Source organism: Talpa occidentalis, unplaced genomic scaffold, assembly GCF_014898055.3.
Source record: "Talpa occidentalis isolate TD23 unplaced genomic scaffold, MPIMG_talOcc4v2.1 talOcc4.7, whole genome shotgun sequence".
Taxonomy (NCBI): Eukaryota; Metazoa; Chordata; class Mammalia; order Eulipotyphla; family Talpidae; genus Talpa; species Talpa occidentalis.
The window spans coordinates 84,699,983-84,714,088 of NW_023605083.1; the positions used below are offsets into that span (position 1 = coordinate 84,699,983).

A 14,106-nucleotide genomic window follows, 5' to 3' on the forward strand; every position below is an offset into this window, starting at 1 on the left:
ACGCGCTGGGCCCCGCCGGCTCGCTCTGCCCCCGGCCAGGCCTTGGGGAGCTCCGGGTAGGGGCTGTGCCCTTCTTCCGCCGCTCCGCGCTCCCCTCTTCCGCCCGGCCCGGCCGCGCCCGCGCCCTCGGCCAACGGCGATCAGCTTCCAGGCCACGGGGCGCCTCCCGGGATCAGGCCGGCTCCCGCGGGGCCACCTGAGGGGCGCGTTGGGCCCACAACCCGAGTACTCTAGAACGGGGGAATGGGCTCCATGACGCCTGTTTCGAAACCAAAAGGGGACTCGAGGCGGTAGGGTGGAGCTGAAGGACCGCATTATTAACCACGGAGCTTGGGATGGGTTGACTCGTCCCAAAAAATGCACCCAAAGGCGCTTCTTATAGGTATCTTTTACTGACCAGTCACTGCATTTTCAATGACAACTTGTTGCTTGGATTCTAGCCAGAACCAAGTTCTTGCCCACGCATTCAGAAGCCAGTAGCACAGTTCTACAAATGCACATCTGCTCATTTCAAGAAAACTACCCTTTCTGGGCTTCATGGAGTCGGTGAGTGTCTACTACCTACCCCGGCATGTAATGTGGGGTTTAAGCAAGGGAAATGACGGAAGCCAGCCTTATGCTTCTCCATACTTTTTGCAAGGTCCTCCACAAAACGTGCCAATGAACTTGGTCCCGACTCCCACCCACCTAAAGATAACCACGCAACTTTCCAAGATTTTGAGATTGCAAAGCCCTTTTATATTGTTTTTCGTGCTCTGAAATCTCACCCCTTGGAGAAGTTGGGATAGGATCCCTGGATGATAAAACACATAAACTTATCACTGGAAAACTATCATTGAAAGCTTTGTCTCTGACACTTAGAATTGTGAATCATCTGTGGAATCTACAGTCTAAGTCCTAGATTGAGTCATTACTGGCTCTAAGGAACTCTGATATCTGTAAAAATCCATACTCAGACATCAGTCATTTGAGACATTACAGTTTCTATGTCCCTAGAGAGAGCTAGCTAAAATTTTGGGATATGATCGCAGCTATCTCCAACAGGGCCCTTCAAATGCCTTATTCTGAGATTCTGATGTCTGAAGAAAATGAACAGGCTGAAAATAATGCCCAAAGAAATCATTGTTTTTTGTTTTTTGTTTTCACAAAATGAAATGTTCAAGCATCCCGTCCAATTCAACTCAAAATTTTATTCTTAAAATTCTTACCCGGCACTGGACAAGTTGTTGATGATATGGAGACTCTTAACAAAGCTTAGTCTTTGCCCTTAAGAAACAGTGTAATGGGAAAGAGATGCAAAATACCTTTAAGAAATCTCTACTAGCATACTAATAGTGCTGTGGAGGCAATCAGGAGAGAGCTGTTAATTAGGGCCAGAGGTGCCTGAAAGAGGTGACAAGTAAGCATAACCTTAAAGAGTGGGTGGGATTTTACAAGGCAGAACACAAAAGAAGGCCATGCAAGTTGCCAGAAAAGGCACAGAGACTTTAAAGCACACGGCAAAATCATGTTCAAGAAATGGCATCATAGTCTGGTGTGGTTAAGATCAAGGAAGTGTTGAGATTGAGGCAAGTGTAGGACTGGAATAGTAAGTTTAGGCCTGGATATGTAGGGCTTTATAGGCTATACCTAAGCATTTGGGCTTTATCTTATGTTTAGTTAGAAGCCAAAATAGGTTTTTAATCAGAGGAACAATATGTTCAGATCTGTGTAAAGAAAGAAACCTGAGGGCAGTAGGAGAATAATTTGGAGGGGAGAAATGCTGGACATAGGAGATCTAGTTAGAAGGCATTTCTAGAACTGTACTTGGGTGATGTAGAAAGCCTTTGCCTGTGGGAAGGGAACAGTAATAATCTGGAAGTTTTCAATTGAATGAATAGAGGGAGCTTTCATCAAATGAGAGAAAGAAAATACAGAAAAATAGACATGTTTAAGAATATGTTAGGGCCTCCCTGGTGGCACAAGGGGTTAAGGCACAACCTATGAAGCTGTCTGAAGCCTCTACAGCACAAGTTTGAGCCCCTGGCTGGCCAAGGAGCTACCCACCTGGTGCAGCAGACCTCTCCTGACTCACCCACTGCTCCCCTCAGCAGTGTACTTTGGTCAGTCTGCCTGTTCTGTTCCCTACTCTGTCTCTGGTGAATCCTCTCCCCCCCCCCCCCCCCCGCACACCTCTGGCCTGTACCCCAGCTCTTGTATGCATAAATAAATAAATCTTTAGGGAAAAAAAAAGAATATGGGCCTCTCCAGTGGCACAGAGAGTTGAGTGCCGTGCTGTGAAGCTGTCCGCAGCCTCTGCAGTGCAGGTTTGATTCCCGGTCAGCCAGGGAGAAACTCATGTGGCAAGGCAGACCTCTCATGCCTTGCCCGCTTCTCCCTTCAGCAGTGTCTTCAGTCCATCTGCCTGGTCTGCTCCCCGCTCTGTCTCTGGTGAGTTCTCTCACCCTCCCGTGCCTCTGGTCTGTACCCCAGTTTTTGTATAAATAAATAAATCTTTAAAAAATAATAATACAGGGCCTCCCCGGTGGCGCAGCGGTTGAGCGCTGGGTTGCGAAGCTGCCCGCGGCCTCGGAGGCGCCGGTTCGATCCCCAGCTGCTCCCCGGCCACCGGAGGAGGGTCCCACATGGCGCGCAGATCTCTCCTGCTGCCCGCTGCTCCCCTCAGCAGTGTACTTCGGTCCTTCTGCCTGCTCTGCTCCCTGCTCTGGCTCTGGTGAATTCTCTCACCCTCCCGTGCTTCTGACTGTACCCAGTGCTTGTATAAACAAAAACAAACAAACAAATAAATAAATAAAACATGCCTCTATTTAAAAAAATACTAATAATAATAATAATAATACACAAATTATTTCTTCAAGAAGAATTTGGAAATAAAAATTTTTAAAAATGTATGTTAAGTGAGCTGAGCAGATAATGAATTCAATCTGGATTTTTTTTTTTTTTTTTTTTTTTTTTTTTTTTTTTTTTTTTACTTTTTAGTTCGGTTTATTTGAAGACGTTAAAACTTTTTAACAAATAATCCAAGATCCAATTTTCCATGAATATCTTTTTTTTTTTTTTTTTTAAATTTTATTGTTATATTCCCCATACAATTGCAGCCCCCCCATTCTGACCCCAATCCCTCCCTCCCACCCCCGTGGCACATATTAAAAAAACTAGCAACAACAAATGTTGGCGAGGGTGTGGAGAAAAAGGAACTCTTCTGCACTGTTGGTGGGAGTGCAAACTGGTCCAACCACTGTGGAAAGCTGTATGGAGATTTCTGGACCTACTAAACATAGAGCTTCCATACGATCCAGCAATTCCACTCCTAGGTATTTACCCAAAGGACACAGAAACATCAATTCCAAAGAACACCTGCACCCCTATGTTTATAGCAGCACTGTTTACAATAGCTAAGCTTTGGAAACAACCCAAATGCCCAAAAATAGATGACTGGATCAAGAAGATGTGGTACATATATACCATGGAATATTACTCAGCATTCAAAAAAGATAAACACATGCAATTTGCAGCAACATGGATGGCGCTGGAAGGGATCATGCTCAGCGAAATAAGCCAAAACGAAAAAGAAAAATACCGGATGGTCTCACTCATAGCAGGAATCTAGAAAACTTAAATAAGGGACCAGGAAAATGAATAACTATAAGAAAGTGAAAATCAAAATCAACAAAAAACTATGAATCAATCTGGATTTTAGTAAGTTTGGGGTACCCACAGGACACCTAGGAGGAAAAATTCTGAATGCAGATTGAAAGATATCTAGAGATTAGGTAAGACATGTAAATTGGAGTTAGAACTATGAAAGTCAACAAAAATACAAAGGGAAAAGTGTAGAACAAAAAGACAAAAACCAGAATAGTACCCAGGGCTGCAGTGTACGGTTGTACAGGGTGTTCACAGCATGAGGGTACCTGGCTGAGTGGGTAAATGGGGCCTGAAGTCCAGTTTAAGCTCTGGTTTCCTGGTGATGTACCCTGGTCTAAAACCTTCCCAATTTGAATAGCACCTTTTACTGTTTCTTACAACAATACCATGTTAGGTAGCAGTACCTGAATGCATCACAACATTGAAAGAATGAATGAAGTCAGAGAAACCAGCAGAAAATGAATAAGCAGTGAAAAGGATGGGAAGACTCCTGGAGAGTTATCTTGGAAGCCCAGGAAGGCAAGCTGATGAATGGCAGCAGATGGTGAATGGGACTGAAATCTTTAAAAAAGTCAAGTAGGACTGAATTTGGCAACTGGGTTGCGGGTGCCCTTAGAGGGAGCAACTTCAGTGGGAGGTTGGTGTGAGCAGAAGCCACACTGCAATAAAATGACAGAGAAGGAAATATCAAGGAAGCTCTTTTGAGAGAAAAGGAAAACTTAATTTTACTAGAGGATGACAGGCAGGAACCAGTACAGATGAGAGATTAAATGTGTTGGAGAGGGTATAATTGTTAGAACAAGAGCCCAGGAAAAAAGTGGAGATGGAATCACTGGAGTAAGGTGGGGAGGACCAGTTTTACAGCTACAGCCATCCTTTTCACACCAGTAATTATATTTCCCCACCCCTTGCCCAGAGATTCATATCATCATCGTTTTGCTAGGTCTCTTGCTCTGCCCTTATTGTCAGGGTGGCACCCTTACTACCAGTTTTCCACCCAACATCTCACACCCATACACTCAGCCCCCATGTGGGCATGAAAAAGAGGTGCAGAAGAAAACTGGTTTCCCAACAGTGTCAACCCAAATGACCCACGCAGGAGGACATACCCAGAATAGGATTCTTAGGACCTGTCTCTAACTCCATCCAGAAGAGATGCTGTGGGTCCAGTGACACCTCATGGAATAAACCAACCAGAAACGGAAATCTAGCATGAAATCTACAACTTTAGAAAAGAGAATCTTTATTAATACTGTGGAGTGGCACCACCTGCCCTTGCAGCAATGCCTTTTCTCAACTGTTTCTATGGACCGCCACAGAGTTAAAGCAAACAGGACCAGTCTTAAGGCAAAATCCTCCATCCTGTAACCCTTCCTTTGAGCTGGCCATCAATCTTTGGCCTATGTTGGTCAACTTTTATGGAAAAGACCATATTTTTATTTTGGTTGGAAATCTGGAATCGAATCAATACAAAAATTCTGCAATTCTATGAAGCATGTTCACATTTTAACGTTGCCCCATCTAATTCTGCACTATACTTTGGTCAGAAAGCCGCCTGATAATTCACCAGACTGTATAGTAAACTTCAGATTTCACACAATGGCATCCTGCTGGGCCTGCTGCATTGTTTGGCCTGCATAACCAATGTTTAGAATTGGGAAGTTTTGTATATGATTCTGGCTTGCTGGCTTCTTTTGAAAATATTGTTATTTCTCCATAGTAATTGTGTCTCCATTGAAAGGGAAAAAAGTGAACAGGTCAAAGAGGCCCACATAGTTTCTTTATATCTAGATGGCTTCATTGATTTGCATTTATTGTGTATGGATATTATTATTATTATTATTTGCTTCTGATTTGACCTAGGAGGAGTTTCAGTGGTCTACCTCTCTCCTACCTTTCATCCCACCCTTACCCAGGTAATTCCTCCTCCCCTAGAATGAACAAAACTAGCAGAAAATGACTCCAGTAAAGCTTTCAGATATTAGATCCTGGGACTTTGGAGGACCCCAAAGCAGCCATATCCCTTTACTACAATTTTCCTCAAGTCTGTGACACACACCTATCTGAGCACAGGCACTTTAAGACTTCGGCTTTCCCTACCATTCCTATACTCCATGTGGACTTAACCTAACCCTTGTTTTCCCTCCCTCTGCTCAGAAAACTTCAGATTCAGGTTTTAAGTATTTGAACATTATGACATTTGTTGTAGATGTATGAGTCTTCTCCCCCTCCCCCAACCAATGATTTTAAATGTTCTGCGATAATACCATTATATCAGCAATATTACTTTCTACCTATGGAAATGACGTTTCTGCCACTCACTGTTCTAGGTGTTAGCAATTCACAAAGTATTCCAGATAGAGGAGACAACATGTACTAAGGCAAAGAAACATGAAAGGGCATGAATGTGATTCAGGAAAAATGAGAAAGTCTGCTCAAGTTTTGTAAGTATTTGAATTATGCAAACTATTTGAAATGGTCTAGTAATGACACCTTACTATAGGCACACAATTTGAAGCGGTATGATGTACTTACAATGTTTTCTATTTGTCAGGAATTTCATACCTCAAAACCTGTGGTGGTTAAGTGAGCTAGAAATTGTTTATGCTTTTGCCACACCATGGGGCAATTTTAGCCGGCGAAACAATATGTTCAGTATATTTATATTTATTACTCACTAGTCTTGCTTGCTAAATAATGCTGCTAAATGGTCTTGAGCTATGGATGTTTTTAACTTTGTGTGAAGACTTCAGGAGTGTATCCTTCAAATAAAATTCAACTACACTAGAGTTTGGTGTGGCAAGAGTGTAGAATAAATAGTAGTGGGAAAGAAGACATAGACAAAAGGTAAGAAATAGGTTAAAAACATTGTTCACAGTCAGACTTTGAAGTGCAGTGAAGAGCATTTTCCTTTATTCATGGGGGTTTCATATCCATGAAATCCTCCATAGGTAGAGATAAGAGTAGGAGAAAAACGTCTTTAAGGAATATTGTCCATAAAGGCAATAATAGGTTGGCACTATATTTCTCCCAAATATATCTTCCCTCTCTTTGTGTCTTTCATACATGTATGGCAACATTAAGCATTTGTTCCTTACCTCAAAGAGCTTTGATCTAGTAGGGAAAATAAGCAACAAAATTAATCATTATTTAAAATAGTTTTTAAATTTGAAGTATGCAAAAAACTATGCAATTGCATATAGTTGATGTATAATATTATGTTAGTTTCATGTGTACAATATAATGATTCAACATTTGTATATATTGTGAAATGATCACCACAGCAAATCCAGTTAACATCTGTCATCATACATGGTTGTGCAATTTTTTTTCTTATGAAAAGAATTTTTATAGTCTATTCTTTTAGCAAGTTTTAAATAAGCAATATAATATTATTAACTGTAGTCACTGCTGTACATTACATCCTCATGACTTATTTCATAACTGGAAGTTTGTGCCTTTTGACCCCTTCACCGATTTTTCCCACTTTTACCTCCTGCCTCTGGTAACTACCACTCTGTTCTCCATTTATTTAAGATTCTACATATATATGTGAGATCATATAGTATTTGTCTTCCTTTCTCTATCTGACTTACTTAGCATAGTGCCCACTAGGCCAAAACATATTGTCTCAGATGGTAAGATTTTATTCTTTTTATGGCTGAATAATATTCCTTTATATATGTGCCTATATAGACCATATCTCTTTATCAATTCATCTATCTCTGGATACTTAGGTTGTATCCATGTCTTGGCTGTTGTAAATAGCACTACAATGAACATGGGGTGCATAACTTTTTGAATTAGTGTTTTCCCTTTCTTCATATTAATACCCAAAAGTGGAATTGCAGCATCTATATGACAATTCTATTTTTAATGTTTTGGGGAATCTCCATTCTGTTTTCCATAGTGGCTATATCAATTTGTATTCTCACCAAACCAGTTTTTGATTAATGCATAAAATATTTACTGAGCACCTATTATGTGTCAGATTCTGTATGAGATATAGAAGTACACAGGAAGCTGAACAGACAAGATTCTTGTTCTCCTGGTTCTTCCATTTTAGTGGGGGAGAGAGATAACAAATGAATACAGTCACTTTCAATATTGACATAAAATATAGCAGCATGTAGTGATAGTGACTGGCCAGGGATAGTGGCATAAATAGCTCCTCTGAGGAGGCAACCGTTTGAACTGAAAATTGGTAGTAAAGATCTGGACATATGGAGGGTCTGTGGGAGAAAGTTTCAGAAGAGGGGAAAGCAGGTGGAAGAGCCTGAGGGGAGGAACATGGTGGTCACAATGAACCCAGATTCTTCCCCATACCGTCTTTGGACCTGGTCTCTTCATGTTTCCTCCTTCAAGTCCAATGGAAAAGTTTAGCTTTTTTTCACTCTCTCCTAAGCTTCAAGACTATCTTTCACAGAAACTTTCAGCACCCTTCTCCCTGAATTTTATTGTCAAAACAAGCTCATGTGCCTTTCCCTGAGCCAATGGCTGGTAAGGGAATGGAATTACCCTGTATCAGTCAGACTTATCCCTAGTACAGTAGTCAGTTCTCCATACATATTCCTTTTCCTGAGTACATGAGAGGTGGGATGGGTGTTGGGAGTTAATCACATGATAAGGAGTGTAGATTTTATTCTGAGTATAGTGGGAAGACATGATCTGATTTATGTTTTAAGGAATGCATTGAAGGTATTTATAACACATTTAATTAGAAAAAAATAATATTAAAAAATAAACAACTTCTAAATATCTTTAGGAAAAAGATAAATAACCCTATAGAAAAAGACAAAAGACCTAAATAGTATTTCACAAAAAGGGGAGACTGAATGGCAAATAAACAGTAATGATGGAAATACAAAATAAAATTATAGTAAGATGCCACTTTATATCTAGATAGGCAAAAATTTTAAAGGCTGATATTAAAAAGTACTATTGTTAATTCTTAGATACTGCTTGTGGGAGTATAAGTTGTATTAGCACTTGGAAATATAGTAAAATCAAAGAGTCAGACAAAGGCAAACATTAAAACCAACCCATGAAGCTGACTCTAGATATGAGGCATTTGGGGGAGGGTGAGGAAGGGGGCAGAACAAAATGGACTATAGTGGAAAACTGTGGGAGCTTTGGGGTTGGGAGAGCTATGGTAACCACACCTGAGGGGAGAAATCCTTTACTACAGAATATTAACAAGGATGTAAAACAATTCATTTAAAAAATTAAGTAAGACAAAAAATGTTTCCACTTGGAAAAATTTGTCATTTGTCAATATTTTGTCATTAAGCAAAGTTAAAGATGCTCTCTACCCCAGCACTTTGTTCCAAAGATACTCTGTCCAATATGGTAGCCACTAGCCACTTGTGGCTATTTAAATTGAAATGAACTAAAATTAAATATGATTAAAAATTTATTTCTCCAATGTAGTCACATTCTACTGCTCGGTGACCACATGTGGCTATCATATTGGACAGAGTTGATACAGAACATTTTTATCATCACAGTAAGTTCTATTTGACAGCTCTGCCCTAGAGTAAATTCTTTTTTTTTTTTTAAAGATTTATTTATTTTTGTTTATACAAGCACTGGGTACAGTCAGAAGCGCAGGAGGGTGAGAGGATTCACCAGAGCCAGAGCGGGGAGCAGAGCAGGCAGACTGACGAAGTACACTGCTGAGGGGAGCAGAGGGTGGCAGGAGAGGTCTGCGCGCCATGTGGGACCCTCGCCCAGTGGCTGGGAATCGAACCGGCTCTGCAGAGGCTGCAGGCAGCTTGGCAACCCAGAGCTCCAGGGAGGCCACCGGAGTAAATTCTTACATACATACACTGGGATTCAAGGTCAAGCCTGTTTATTTTAGTTGACTGCACAGAACCTGGAAGATACCCAGTTTTTCATTGGAATAGAAATGTGTATCATACATGCAATGGAATACTACACAGACACGAACATCAACATGGATACTTTTCAGAAATATAATGTTTAGTGCAAAAAGCAAATTGCAAACCAAATGGCAGGCAGTTATTTTTTTTTTAATTCAAAAACAAGCAGGGCCTCCCCGGTGGCACAGCGGTTGAGCGCTGGGTTGCAGGGCTGCCCGCAGCCTCTGAGGCGCCGGTTCGATCCCCGGCTGCTCCCCAGCCACTGAAGGAGGGTCCCGCATGGCGCGCAGACCTCGCCTGCCGCCCGCTGCTCCCCTCAGCAGTGTACTTCTGTCCTTCTGCCTGCTCTGCTCCCCGCTCTGGCTCTGGTGAATTCTCTCACTCTCCCGCGCTTCTGACTGTACCCAGTGCTTGTATAAATAAATAAAATAAATAAATCTTTTAAAAAAAAATCTTAAAAAAAAAACCAAGCAAAATCAAAAAGTATATTGTCTAGAGATACATACATAGATTATAAAAGAATTTTAAGACAAGAAAATGTTAAGTACCAAACTCAAAATAGTTTTTGCCATTGGAAAGAGACCACTTCAGAAGTATTTGCACTGCCCTATTTCTTTTTTTTTAAAGTTTTTTTTTTTTTTAAGATTTATTTATTTATACAAGCACTGGGTACAGTCAGAGGCACGGGAGGGTGAGAGAATTCACCAGAGCCAGAGCAGGCAGCAGAGCTGGCAGAAGGACCAAAGTACACTGAGGAGGGGAGCAGTGGGCGGCAGGAGAGGTCTGCACGCCCTGTGGGACCCTCCTCTGGTGTCCAGGGAGCAACCGGGGATTGAACCAGCGCTGCAGAGGCTGCGGGCAGCTTCGCAACCCAGCGCTCAACCGCTGCGCCACTGGGGAGGCTCTGCACTGCCCTATTTCTTAAGCTAGTGGTGGGTGCATGGATGTTCATCCTGTTTGTTGTATTAAATGTTATGTGTTACCTATATTTTTGTATATATGAAGTGGTCAAAAAGACCACTCTAGGTGCAGTATAAGTGATGAGCTGAAAAAGATAGGAATATAAACAATTTTCCTGTAATTTTCCCAGGAAAGAGGTAAATGATGACTTGGATCAAGAAGGCAGTAATTGAGATGGAAAAAATATAGGATATATTTTAGAGGTGAATCACTTTAACCCTAATCCTAACCTTATTCATTACGCTCTAGAAGAGGTTTGCATTGTGTAATGTGGAACGTGGAAGAGAAATACCTTAATTCAGACTGGCAGCTTTTGGGAAAGCTTTTTGGAAGAGATGACAGATCGTCTGAATTTGGGACAATTAGGAGTTAAGTGATATTGGCTGAGGAAAGACATTCTAGTCGGAGATGATGATTTAATCAAAGATCTAGAGGCAGCAAATCTCTGGGGATGGAAGACATTAGTTGCGCAGCTGCAACTAAAGAGAGATAGATATGTGCCAAACATGGAGGCCAGCCATTCCCACTGAGGGTTAAGACCTCTGAAAAATGCAGGAGAAATGCCTCCGTTTTTCTTTCCATTTGTAAAGGAGAAAGGAGGATTCTTGTGAACAACAAAATAAGTCACTGATATAATGCTGGGAGAATCTTGACACAAGATGGTCCTGGTTAGGCTACTCTGAAAATGGTTCACTTCGTACAGGTCATTTTAATAAAATGATCACCTATAGTGACCAAAACCTAAATACTGGTGAATTACAGAAAATTTGAAGTGAAGATTAAAGAAAAAGAGGGGCAAATGGAAGAGAAAATAATAGATGAAAAAGGAAATGTTGGACCTGAGAGAAAATAATAACTAAATACCATTGGTCTGTAGGTCTTAGTTTTCTTTAAGCAATGCTGTTAGATGGGCTTTGTTTAAAGCTACAACACACAATACCAGAGGTTTCTTTGCTTCTTCAATTGCTATGAACTATATTCTTTAGTATCTGAATTTTTCAACATAATCATTATGACATTCTTGTCCTCTTTCTAGGGGTTTTTCTTGAGGCAGCAAAAAAGTCTTCAAAATAAAGTTAACATGCAGGAGTTGGGGACTTCAATCTACATTTTGAATACATAGCCTTTATATTTTCTCATTAGATTTCCATTTTTGCACCTCACCTTACTTTTCTTTTATTTAATTTTCTTTCTTCCTTGCTCTAAGAAGAATGATTCGTCAGACAAAAGTCAAACTAAACACATTCACAGGACAAATGAAAAATTAAAAAAAAAAAAGAGAACAATCATCTCACCCTAAAAGCAGATGAAAAAATTGGTCTCCTTTTTAGGACTGAAAAAAAATTGTTCCATAAAAGCCCTCAATTAGGAAACCTGCCATCTTATGTTAAATAAGAAAGGCAGCATAGAGTTAAGAGACCAAGGTCTAGTCCATTAGACCTGGTTTTAAGTCCTAACTATTCTTTACTGGCTAAACAGTCATTTATCAGTCTGTCTCCTCTCCTGAAAAGTGGAGTGTTCACTACATCTAAAATTTATTGAGTGCTTACTATGCCATAGATTTTACAATGTACAAATCTTAGCTTATATAACCCTGACAATAACCTTACCTTGTTACTATTACTAAATCGTGTTTCTGCTCCCATTTTACAGATAAGAAAATACAGAACAATAAGGTTAGATAATTTGCACAATGTCACATCATAAATAAAATGGTAGTTAGGTGGTCTGATCCCAGAAAATGAAATTTTAAGCCCTTTAAGCCTCAGAATAAAAGATACAATGTAAATGAAAGCACTTTGAAATTCAAGAACATTAGACACGCCATTCTAAACAGCAAATTTGCAGATTTATAAATTGCTGAATATTGTATGTTATTTTCCAATTTGCACCAAAGCAACCATTTGTGTATATTCTATTTGTGGATGATTTAATTTATGGGTGCTTTTACTCTAGGTTTTGACAACTGGAACATAATCAGGAAGTTTTTCCTAAGCACATAAATATGCAGCTGTTGAGTTTTCACATTGGCCAATTTAAATTTGTCTGATGTAGGCAGAAAGTCGTGGCAACCACTCACCATGACAAAGGTCAACAATAGAAGTCTTAATGAGATGATTAATAGCACTATGGGAATCAAAACACATAATGCCTGGCCGCTGTCGGGGCCGGGGGCTGCGGCTCCTCCTGAGGCCTGCGCGGGCCATGGAGCGCCCGGGGCCCAGCGAAGTGACAGGCTCGGACGCGGCGGGACCGAACCCGCAGCTGGCTGTCACCATGGGCTTCACGGGGTTCGGGAAAAAAGCTCGCACATTTGATTTGGAAGCAATGTTTGAACAAACTCGAAGAACAGCTGTGGAAAGAAGTCGGAAAACACTGGCGGAACGAGTATTTGGAAGGCTGGGCGCGAGGTGGCTCTCAGAGCTGTGTCCACCATTGACTGTTGACCCAGACAGTATAGAAAAATGAGACATACAGTGAATGTGCCTGCTGCTGTTGAATCTCTGCATTAATGAGTTGTATCAGACTTTAATGAAGGCTTTAATTCAGATTTTAATTTGATACCAGATGGTGGCAATTCTAGGTCTTCAAAGGAGACAAACTCCTCTACTGCTTTCTTTGGATCTGATTCAGATCATTATTACCTGAGAAAAGGAATAGATATAACTTGATAGTGCAGAATGGACTGGAAATCAGAGACAGGGCTCCTGGAAAAAATTTAAGTGAATGTTGTTCTGGTACTTGTCATTGTTGGTTTTAAAATTATCTATATTGTATAGTAATATTTAATATTTGAGAAGAGAGCTTGATGTCAAATATTTTTGGTCTTTGGACGAATAAGTTTTTTGTGATGAAAAGACTATAATATTAAAAAACTTTAATTATTATGTGAAATTAAAAAAAAACAACACATAATGCCTGTATTTAGTGAGATCAAAAGTATGAAGAAATCTTTAGCAGAAATTATGAATTTATATATGAATTTTTTTTCTTACATCATGGGTCAAATGTCTTCAGTTATTGTTCCCCATAGGTGGAGCTTTCCTACCAATAATCCACCCACGTAGCACCACCCGCCTCCCCGGGGTCTCCCTCCCCTGCTCTCATCACTCCCACTCCTCCCTTGATCGATGGGCGGCCCACGGGACTCATCTTTTTGCTGGAACCTTGTCCTTTTCCTAGGTGACGACCTGGGGTTGTGGACCACAGCAGACAAGTTTGCTCAGATCCCCAAGAGCAACTGGGAGGCAGGTAGCATAGCAGAGCATTTCAGGAACCTCTTATAGGGCAGGTGTGTGGAGTGGTTCCCTGGGCTCCTTCATTTTGGAACTTTCTGTGATGTAGGAGACTGTCCTGTCTTCTCCAGACCAGTTTGGTCTCTGAGTTCCCTGTGTCCTCATTCACACTGATTGTTCCATCCACTCCAGTGACTGTCACATGATGCTGCTTCTATGGCTTACAATTCTGGTGTTGGGAACCCTGCTCCCTGCCAGTGTCAGTGGGGAAGTTCCCCAGTGGGGACAGACTCCAGTAGGTCATTGGTGCAACTCTTCTGGTCTCTTTTTCTAGTTTCCAGTCCTCTCCTGGGTCCCCAGTCACATCTCAGATGTTTCCC

At 41.0% G+C, this 14,106-nt stretch overlaps 1 long non-coding RNA gene across 1 annotated transcript; it reads left to right on the forward strand.

Annotated features, from left to right (window-relative positions):
- Nucleotides 1-191: 191 nt before the first annotated feature.
- On the forward strand, nt 192-12,629 carry LOC129144880 (uncharacterized). The gene is made up of 3 exons (XR_008549669.1): nt 192-546; nt 5,979-6,092; nt 12,447-12,629. It is a non-coding gene; the product is annotated as an uncharacterized LOC129144880 (long non-coding RNA).
- The last annotated feature ends 1,477 nt before the right edge of the window (nt 12,630-14,106 follow it).